The sequence below is a fragment of the Miniopterus schreibersii genome (assembly GCF_964146895.1).
Source record: "Miniopterus schreibersii genome assembly, chromosome: 3".
NCBI lineage: Eukaryota > Metazoa > Chordata > Mammalia > Chiroptera > Miniopteridae > Miniopterus > Miniopterus schreibersii.
The window spans coordinates 32,763,080-32,774,902 of NC_138103.1; positions in this window are offsets into that span (position 1 = coordinate 32,763,080).

The window sequence follows — 11,823 nt, forward strand, 5'->3', positions numbered from 1 at the left end:
ACTTTTTTTTTTTCCTGTTTAAAGATTGAGTTTAATTTTTCACAATTAAGAAAATTTTGCAACAGCAAGTACACAAATCCTACAGATTTCCACAGCATTCAGAAAAACCCGAGGACAAGTATTTATAGCAATGAGATGGGCATTGTAAGGTACAGTAGTCCCCTCTTAACCATGGTTTTGCTTTCCATGGTTTCAATTACCAGTGGCTAACTGTGGTTTGAAAGTATTAAATGGAAAATTCCAGAAATAAACAATTCATAAGGTTTGAATTGAGAGTCTTTCTGAGTAACGTGATGAAATCGCATGCTGTCCCACCCTGTCCCATCTGGGATGCGAATCATTCTACAATACCTCCTACGAGGCATTTTGTAGTCATCTCAGTTATCAGATAAACTGTCACACTATATCAGAGCTTGTGTTCAAGTAACCTTTATTTGAAATCATGGCCCAACACACAAGAGTAGTGATGCTGGCAATTTGGATATGTTAAAGAGCAATAGATGCTTCCATTAAGTGAAAAGGTATGTATGTATGTATGTATGTATGTATGTATAGGGAAAAAACGTAGTATATGTAGGGTTCGGTCCTATCTGTGGTTTCAGGCACCCACTGGGGGTCTTGGAATGTACCCCAGTGGATAAGGGTAGACTTCTATGTCCTGAATAGATCAAGTATTTAGTGTTATATATTTTAAAGATAGATGTGTTCATTTATTTTCTGAATTGCTTTCATAAAAATTTTCCCTGTGATAGTAGTTGATTTTTGAAGCATCTTTCTAATATTTATGTTTTTGCTTTATAAACTTTCTCTGTTTTGACATGTATCCTTTATTTACATTTGCCTATGGAATCAGCTCTAAAGCTAAGGGCCATGTGGGAGTCATGTAACATACACCAGGCTATTTTCTATAATCTTATTAGTGTCCTTGGGTATTTCAAAAACAACTGGCAGAATTAGTTTTAGATGTCACATTGGTGCAGTAGAGTGCCTAAGGAGTGCCGGGTGAAACATGCCATTTCTCTCCGCAGTATTTTTGTGTGCAGCTGGCCTTGGGTAACACAGCATTATTTCTAGCGGCCCAGGGTACGTTCTATCGGGCAGCTAGACTTGGAAATGAGATACGTGGAAGTATGTGGCCGTGAAACCATTTGGAGTGTGTGTTAATGGCATTAATGATACTTGCCTCTTCCAATTTCCCAAATGTTACTTAAATCTTTAATATTTTTTATTTAAAATATGTAATTAAGATAAAGGAAAAATAAAATGAAATGACTTGTAAGTAACTATTTTTACATTGTAAAACTTTTCTTTAAATTTGCTCTTTGTTTTCTGATAGCATTGACACCGGGAATTTTCTTTGAAGTACAGTTATCAGAAAAGAATTTCTTCATTGTGTCCTATGGGACACAGCAACAAAGATAGTTAGCATAAGGAAGTTTTAAATGAGGAGGTCGTAATTTTAAGCCATTTTGACAGAATTTTCATGAAGTAATTAGTCTAGTTTTAGTGCTTAGATCTACCAACAAAATCAAATAAATATCTTAAATTAGATGCATTCAGTCCATCGTGACTCTTAAGAAATAGTACAAGGGTTATATTAAGAAAGTGCGTTAGAATTTTCTGTAAGGATACCTACAGGATAAAGGTGATCCTGAATGTGAAAAGTAAATAACCTTTCTGGTTGATGCTACTTTAGACCAAAACTTTTATATACACCCAAATTCTTCTGATGAATAAGTTTGTTTTCAGTAATAGTAATAACCAAATTTATGTCAACCACCTAGCTAAGTATAAATGTGTCATCGATCATATGTAAAAATGTTAGAGATTCACTGGCGTGAGTCTTTTTTGTTCACTTGTATTTAAAAATTTCCCTCATTTATCGAGGAATAATTCACAAATATAATTATATATATTTAAAGTATACAATGTGATGATTTGATACGCATATGCATTGTGGAATGTTTATCAAAACCAAGATAATCAAAACATGCATCACGTGACAGTTAACTCTTTGTGTGTGTGCAGGGGTGAGAATGCTTGAGATCCACTCCCAGCAACTTTTAAGTACACAATACTGTATTATTAACTATTCACCATGCTGTACATTAGACTTTCAGAGTCATTTTTTTAAAAAAAATTAACACTGGATTTGCACTTGGATACTTGTACTGTGATTCAGTTCCCTTGTTAACAACCGAATATATTTTGTGAGAGGTAACTAACCAGAATTATGGCTGGAGGCTGATGCCAAACTGGCCCATGTCAACACTGAATCCAGGAGCGTGGCGCTTGGCCCTGGGTCACTGAATCACTTGAGCGCATTACTTAGTAGCCTGCTGTCTTAAACGTTAATCGTCTTGCAAAAGATCTGTGTTAACAGCCACACAAAAACCATTCTGTTAATTAACTAGTGATAGAAAGCTCTTCGTTACACACCTGCCATTCCAAACATTTTATTTAAGGCGGGAAGATATCCTTTTTCTGGTGTTATTGAGATAAGAATTGACATTCAGCACGGTGTAAGTTTAAGGTAGACAGACAGCATCGTGATCTGACTTACATGTATCATGAATGATCGCCATAGTAAGGTTAGCCAGCACCCATCATGTCAATATAGATGCCAAAAAAAGAAAAAGTGTTTTTTCCTTGTTACGAAAACTCTTAGAACTTACTCTCTTAACTTTCATGTATAGCATACGGCAGTGCTAATTATAACCACCAGCTTGCTTTCTGAGTACCTTATAACTGCAGGCTTCCACCTCCCTCCTTCCCTCCACACACCACCTCTGACGACAAATCAGACCTCTTTTCTATGAATGTGGTGTCTGGTTTGTTTTTGGATTCCATATGTAATACAGTATTAGTCTTTCTCTCTCTGACTTATTTCACTTAGTATAATGCCCTCAAGGTCCACGTATGTTATTGCAAATGGCAGGATTTGTACCTTTTTATGGGCTGAATAATATTCCTGTGTGTGTGTATCATCTTTTAGCCATTCACCTAATGATGGACACCTCTACCCTGTTTCTAAGTGGCTGCACCAATTTCCAATTCCCCCAAGAGTACACAGGGTTCCTTTTTCTCCATGCCCTGCCCCAGTATTTGTTATTGGCTATATTTCTGACACTGGTCATTCTAACAGGGATGAGGTGATATCTCATCATGGCTTTGATTTGCATTTCCCTAATGATTAGTGATGTGGAGCATCTTTTCGTGTACTGTTGGCCATCTGTATGTTTTCTTTGGCAGAATGTCAATTCAGGGCCTTTGCACACTTTAACATGATTATCTTTTTTTGCTATTGTGTAGTATGAATTCTTTATATATTTTCAACATTTACCCTTTATCAGATAGATGGTTTGCACATACTTTTTCCCAATCAACAGGTTGGTTTTTCATTTTGTTCATTGTTTTGTTTGTTTGTTTTTTGCTGTGCAGAAGCTTTTTAGTTTGATGTAGTTCCCCTTATTTTTTTAATATTATTGTTTGTGCTTTAAGTGTCATGTCTAAAAAAATCATTGCCAAGACCCATGGCAGGGAGCTTTTTTCTTATGTTTTCTTCTAGGGGTTTTATGGTTTCCTGTCTTACATTTAAGCTTACTTGATTTCAAGTTAATTTTTGTGAGTGGTTAAGATAGGGGTCTAGGTTTATTCATTTACATGTGAATATATAATTTTCCTAGCACCATTTGAGGAGACTGTCTTTTCCCCGTGGAGTAGTCTTGGCTTCCTTGTCAAGTATTAATTGACTGTATATGAAGGGGTTTATTCCTGGGCTTTTGATCCTGTTCTGTTGGGCTATGTGTCTGTTTTGATGCCAATAGTATGCTGATTTCATTACTATAGCTTTGTAATATAGCTGGGAATCAGAAAGTGCAATGCCTCCTGCTTTGCTCTTTTTCAGGGCTGCTTGACTATTTGGGGACTTTTGTGATTCCACACAAATTTTAGGATTTTTTTTTTCTACTTCTAAAAAATTGCCTTTGGAATCTTGGTAGACATTACATTGAATCTACAGATGGCTTTTGGTAGTATTGACATTTAAACAATATTAATTCTTCCATTTCATAAACACAGGATACCTTATAACTTATCTGTTTGTTCTTCAATTTCTTTAATCTATGTTGTAGCTTTTAGAAAAAGAGATCTTTAATCTCCTTGGTTAAATTTATTCCTAAGTGTTTTAGAGTGTTTGATGCTGCTCCAGATGGGATCGCTTCCTTTAGTTCTCAGATAATTCACTGTTGATGTACAGAAACACTGATTTTTGCATGTCAGTTTTGTATCCTGCAACTTTATTGAATTGTTTGATTAGTTCTAACGGAGTCTTTAGAATTTTCTCTACATAAAATCATGTCATCTGCAAATAGAGACAATTTTACTTCTTTTAAATTCTAATGCTTTTGTTTTGGGATTCCCCCCCCCCAGTGGTCGGCTGTGTTGAATAACAATAGTAAGAGGGGGCACCCTCCTCTCATTCCGAATCTTAGAGGAAAAGCTTTTAACCTTTCACTGTTCAGTATGATGTTTGCTGTGGGCTTGTCACATGTAACCTTTATCATGTTAAGGTACATTCCTTCTATACCTAATTTGTTTAGAGTTTTTAAAAATCATTAATGTTGAATTTTTTCAAATGCTTCTTCTACATCTATGGAGAAAAATCAACAGATTTTTTTTCCTTTCGTTCTATTAGTGTGATTTATCATGTCGATTGGTTTGCATAGGTTGAACCACCCTTGCATTTCAGAGAGAAAGACCATTCGATCATAATGAATGATCTTTTCAATGTGCTGCTGAATTCTGTTTGCAGGTATTTGAGAATTTTCGCTTCTATGTTCTTCAGGGAAATTGGCGTTTCTGGTAGTGTCCTTTCCTGGTTTTGGTATCAGGGTAATGCTATCCTCATAAAAGGGGTTTGGGAGGGTTTGGTCCTCTGACTTTTTTGGGAGAGTTTGAGAAGCATTGGTATGAATTCTTCTTTAAACAGGTGGTAGATTTCACCAGTGAAGCCATCTGGTCCTAGGCTTTTCTTCACTGGGAGATTTATGGTTACTGATTCCGTCTTTCTACTGATATTGGTCTGTTTATATTTTCTATTTCTTCCTGATTCAATCTTGGTGGGTTATATGTTCCTAAGAATTTGTCCTTCTAGGTTGTTCAGTTTGTTGGCCTGTAGTTGTTTATAGTAGTCTCTTTGGATTCTATGCATTTCTGTGGTATTAGTTGTAATGTTTCCTTTTTCATTTATAATTTTGTTGACTTGGGTCATCTCTCTTCTTCTCTTGGTTAGTCTAGCTAAAGTTTTGCCAATTTGGTTATCTTTTCAAAGAACCAACTTTTGGTTTTGTTAATCTTACTATTTTTCTGTTTTTCACTTATTTCTGGTCAATCTTTATTATTTCCTTTACCTGTTAATTTGGGGCTCAGTCCTTTCTCTAGTTCCTTAAGGCATAAAGTTAGATTGTTTGAGATCTATTTTTTAATGTAGGTATTATTTACTATAAACTTCCTTCTTAGAACTACTTTTGCCTTATCTCATAAGTTCTGGTATGTGTGTTTTCATTTTTGTTTCTCAAGATACTTTTTAATTTTCCCCTTTAATTTCCTCTTTGATCCATCACTTGTTCAGGAGAGTGTTGTTTAATTTCCATGCAATTGTGATTTTTCAAGTTTTTCTTCTGACATTTTCTTTTTAAAATCATATCATACAGGTCAGAGAAGATACTTAGTGTGATTTCTTGATTTTGCTAAGATGTGTTTTGTAGCCTAATTATATATGGTGTATCCTAGCAAATGTTCCATGACCCTTGAGAAGAATGTGTGTTTGCTGTTGTTGGAGACAATGTTCTTTCTGTATATGTCTGTTAGGGCCCTTGGGCCTATAGCGTTGCTAACTCCCACTGATCCCTTACTGATACTGTGTGGACCATCTACCCATTGTTTAGAGTGGGTACTGAAGTTTCTAATTATTATTCTCCTTTTAGCTCTATTAGTTTTTGCTGTTTATTCTCCTTTTAGCTCTATTAGTTTTTGCTTTATATATTTAGGGGCATAAATACTTAATCTGTTATACATTCCTGATTGATTCCATTATATAATGTTCTTGTTTGTCTCTTATTACAGTCTTTGTTTAAAGTCTATTTTGTCTGCGATAAGTATAGTTACCTCCCCCTTTTTTTGGTTACCATTTGCTTGAAATATCTTTTTTCATCCTTTCTATCTGTGTGTTTAAGGCCGTAGTGTCTCTCTTGTAGGCAGCATATTATTGGATCTTGTGGGGTTTTTTATCCGTTCAGCCACTTCATGCCTTTTGATTGGAGAATTTAATATGTTTAAATTTCAAGTAATTGTGATAGGTAAAGACTTACTATTTCCATTTTGTTAATTGTTTTTTGTCTGTTTTTTAGATCCATTATTCCTTGTTTCTTATCCTGCTGGGTTTTGTGTGTGTTTTGATGTCTTTTAGTATCAGTATGCTTTGACTTCTTTACCATATTCTTTTGTGTAATAACTACAGGTTTTTCCCTTGTAGTTACCATGAGGCTTACATAAAATATCTTGAAGTTGTAACACCCTATTTTAAACTGATAACTTCAATAGCATTCCTAAACTTTAAACTTACACCTCTCTCACTCACATTTTAGGTTATTCATGTCACAATATATATATTTTTAATATTTTAGAACAAAAGATAATTATAGTTATGGTTATTTTTATATATTTTTTTTTCAAATTTTTATTTTTATTTTTCAATTACAGTTGACATACAATAATGTATTAGTTTCAGGTGTACAACCCAATTATGAGACGTTTATATAACCTATGAAGTAATCACCCAGAAAAATCTGGTACCCCTCTGGCACCACACATAGTTATTAGCATATTACTGTTTTCCCTGTGCTACTTGACTTCTCCATGCCTGTTCTGTGACTGCCAACCTGTACTCCTAATCCCTCACCTTTTCGCCCAGCCCCCACCACTCCTCCCCTCTGCGACCCCGCTTGCTCTCTGTACCTCTATAAATCTGTTTTGGTCTGCTTATTTGTTTATTTTGGTTTTTAGCCTCCACATATAAGCAAAATCATATGGCATTTGTCTTTCTGTCTGACTTATTTCACTCAGCACAGTCCGTGTTGTTGCAGATCGCAAGATTTTATTCTTTTTTTAATGGCTGAGTCATGTTTCATTGTATAGATGTACTTTTCCATTTGTCTGTTGATGGACACTTAGGTCGCTTCCATATCTTGGCTACTGTAAATAATGCTGCAATGAACATATGGATGCCTATGTCTTTCTGATGTAGTGTTTTGGGTTTCTTTGCATAAATATCCAGAAGTGCAGTTGCCTTTGAGAGATTATAGGACAGGTCGTTTATATTGAGAAGCCACTGGAAAAAGCTTGGGTGGGCCTGCAAGTTGGATGGGGTAAGGCTTCAGGGAATCACCAGAGCTGGGTTGATAGAGACTCAGATACGGTGCTGTCTGCTGGCTCTGGGTCCGGGAGGGCTCAGCAAGAACAGTGGCCTCTGCCAGCACTTCCGTTTGGGAGAGAGCTGCCCCTCCAGGCCTCGCCCTGATGCCACACAATTCACTTCTTCCCTGTATGTCCCTCACGCCTTTCAAGCTGCTGCCCTAGCCCTGGAGCTCAGAGCGAATGAGCCCGACTGAGTCCGTGCACAGGCCCTTTAAAGGAGCGCCTGCGACTCCAGCAGCCCTGTCTCGCTCAGCCCGCAGTCCCTGCTGGCTTTCACAGCCAGAGTTATGGGCACTTCTCTGTCTGGCTCTGGAACCCTGGGCTGGGGGCCTCACGTGGGGCTGGGGCCCCTTGTTCCTCAGCGGGTCCTCTGCAGCTGAGATAACCCTCCCAGTTGTTGTTTTTTTAATGTATCTTTATTGATTTCAGAGAGAGGAAAGGAGAGGGAGAGAGAGAGATAGAAACATCAGTGATGAGCCCGGCCGGGCGTGGCTCAGCGGTTGAGCGTCGACCTGGGATCCAGGCGATCGGGGTTCGATTCCCGATCAGGGCACATGCCCGGGTTGCGCGCTTGATCAATGACTCTCTCATCATTGATGTTTCTCTCTCTCTCCCTCTCCTTTCCTCTCTCTGAAATCAATAAAGATATATTTTTAAAAAAACAAAAACATCAATGATGAGAGAGTCACTGATCGAGCCCGCAACCCAGGCATGTGCCCTGATCGGGAATCGAACCCCGATCTTCTGGATCCCAGGTCGACGCTCAACCGCTGAGCCACACCCGGCCGGCAACCCTCCCAATTTTTCACCACCACAGGGGGGTGAGGATCCAGCTCATTATGTGTCTCCACCCCTCCTATTAGTCTCCATGTGACTTCTTTATATCCTTAGTTACAGGCCTTCTCTTCTGCTAGATCTTAGGTAGTTCTGAATGATGGTGGTTCTGTTTAGTTGTGATTTGATATGGTTGTGGGAGGATGTGACTACATTTACCGGCTCTGCCGCCTTGATAGGCAGCTCTCATTAAAAATTTTTTAAACTATAGAGTTGTAAGTGCATTATGCACAATTACCATTTACAGAATCTAATTTTGACTATATTATTTACTATTACCAGTGAATTTTACACTACTTTCTGTTTTTATGATGTTAATTGGTGTCCTTTTACTTCCAACTCCTTTTGGCATTACTCACAAGGCAGGTGATGAACTCCCTTAGCTTTTGTTTGTTCCAGAAAGTCTATCTTTCCTTCATTTAAGAACGGCTTTGCTGGGTATAGAATTCCTGGTTGAGTTTCTTCCTATATTTTGAATATATCATCCCATTCTATCCTGTCCTGAAACATTTTTGTGTATTAAACATCGATAGTCTCATGGAGATTCCCTTGTAACTTTTCTCTGGCTGTTTTCAAAATTATTTCTTAGTCTTTGATGTTTCACAATTTAATGATGATGTATCTCAGTATATTCCTATTTGGATCAATCTCTTTGGGTCCTTTGAGCCTCATGGATGTCCATCTCTTTCCCCAGGTGGGGAAAGTTTTCAGACTTGATTGCTTTAAATATACTTTCTGTCCCTTTCTCTCTCTACTCTTCTGGAATTCTCACAGTGCAGGTATTGTTTCTTTTGACAGTGTCCCGTTATTTCCACAGGCTTTCTTCATTCTGTCTCATTTTCCCACCCCTCACCCTCTTTTTTTGCTCCTCTGACTGGGTAATCTCAATTGTTGTCTATTTTAGGCCAGAGTGTTTCTTCTGCATTGCCAGTCTATTTTTGAAGCTCTCAATTGAATTTTTAAGTTCAGTCCCTGTATTTTTTCAGCTCTAGGAATTCTGTTTGGGTTTTTCTTTTTTCTTTTTTGAGTTACTCTGTTGAACTTGTTTTGTTCATGCATTGTTTCCCTAATTCATTTAGTTGTCTGTGTTCTTGTTCACTAAACATCTTTAAGAAAATTATTCTGGATTTCTGTCTGACAGTTCATGTATTTCCATTTCTTTGGGGTTAGTTATTGAAGCTTTATTATTTTCCTTTGGTGGTGTCATATTACCTGATTTTTTGTGATTCTTAGTTCCTTACTTTGGTATTTGTGCATTTAAGTAATTTCCTCTTCCAGACTTTATAGTTTGCTTTCGCAGAGATACTTTGTCACCAGTAAGCTCAGTTGAGGGTTTCTGGATGTGTCTGCTGGTAACGTCCTTGAGGTGGTGGGGCTTATCATCAGGGTCTATTTATGAGTGAGCCCACTTCTTGAGCTCTAAGCTGGGGGTGGGATGGCGATGCCACTGTCTGAGACACTTGGATGAGACTACTGGATTGGTTCTCTGCCCAAGCGAGGCGGTAGGATGGGTTCCACAAGTTGCCTGGGTTCTCTGACCAGGCTTAATAGACATTCGGGACTGGGCACTATACTCAGTAGTAGGTGGGGCTATAAATTAGCTTCCATGCCCTGGTCGGGGAGTAGGATGGGGCCTAAAGCATGCACAGCTTGTTGACTGGGGACTTGAATCAGGCAAGGGTGTGTACTAAATTCTCTGGCCAGACAAGGATACCAGTTTTGCTCTGCAAATAGGGAAAGCCACTGGCTATGCTCTGTTCAAGTTCTACTGTAAGTAGGGTTGTTGGATGGGCTTCAGTTTCCCATACGCTCTGGTTAAGTTCCGTGGCTGGGTACGCTCAGCAATAAGTGAGGTTACAAACTAGTTTCCCTGTGCAGGCAGTGGGAGAACCAGCTCCAAAGCCAGCAAGGCTCTTTGTTTATGGTATGGACTCAAGCTGACCCATGCCTCAGTTTCCCTGGCCAAACAGGGCTCCTGGCTTTGCTCTGCAGACTGTCAGCTCTGCCTGCTGGACTCTGCTCCAATATCGATGGGCTACTTAGCTTTCTAGGTGTACAGCCAGGCTTTCTAGTTGGGCAGGCCTGAGAGCTTCACTTGATGGGGGGTGGGGATATTCTCAGCTCCCCTGAGGGGAGGGCCTGCTCCAAGCAGCCTCCCAGGTTTTCCCAGACTTTCTGGTAGGAAGTGAATTAGCTCCCCTGCCTGGGAGGAGGGAGATCCCAACCCTCCACACCCAGCACTACTTTTGCCTTTGTTCTGTGCAAAATCACCTGTGCATTCTATACTGTGTTCGAGTATTGCCAGGCTACACAGCTTCCAGGTACTCTTGCCTGCTTTTCTGTTCAGATGGAGCCAGGAGCTACTCTTAGTAATGGGCTCTACTATTACTCTGCTCCCCCACCTGGATGGAAGCAGAATAGGCTCCAGGGCTCGTAAGGCTATTCGTTTGGGGATCCAATTTAGGCATATCTGTACCCTGCCAAATTCCCTGGTCAGACTGTGCCACCAACTTGGTTTTGCAGATTAGCAAAGCCACTGGTTTGGATAACTATTTGGGTGCTGCAGGCAGGCACTCGGGAGGCCAAGATCCAAATGCTGGTTATTGCAAGACCCTTCCCACTTCTCTGTCACAGGTTCCCAACAGTTAAGCTCTGCAGATTTCTCTGCAATTTCCATGAAGACTGAAATAGGGGCTCCTAGGTGACCCCCAACACTGGGGAAGCTGGATATCCACCCTGAGTTCTTTTCCCCCTGAAGGGAACTGCAGACCCAGGGGGTACTCCTTGGCATAGTGCTATGTTGGCCTGGGGGAAGGACCATGTGGTCAACCTATAGCCCCTCCTCTTACCCTTCTAATTTGATTGGCCTTGGTCTCTGATGCAGGAAGGTGCTCCAGCCTCACCATGTTCTAGGATTCTCTCAGTGGTGTCTTGTAATTGAATAGTGGTTGTTACCTCTTCTTGTGAGGGGGAACAAAGTCAGGAATGACCTATGTCACCACCTTGGTGACATCACTCTAAAATATCTTAGGACATGCAGAATGAGTCAGGAAGTATATGATAACAGTGGTTCTCAAAGCATGGTTCCTGGAAAAGCCTCAAAATATTTTAGAAGTACCTTGCTTGAAGGCTAGTTAGAACATTTCTGGAGGTAAACCTAGTTTATGATTTCCCAAATTTGGGAACATAATATTCAAATATCACAAATATATCCTATTAGCAGTAAGGCTCAAAACATCACTTTCAAAAACAGGGAGTAAAGTTTTCCTTAAACAAAATATTATAAAATTAAAAGTATATGAGAGCAAAGTCCTCAGGCTATTATGTGAATTAAGTTGAATCCAACAGCATTTATAAGATTAATTATGCACCCATAACTTCCTAAAACCAAAACTTAGGATGTTTGGAAAAGAATGGTGTAGAGCAGCGATTTTCAACCTTTTTCATCTCACACATGAACAGCTAAATTACTAAAATTCTGTGGCACACTAAATTTTTTTTGCTGATCTGACC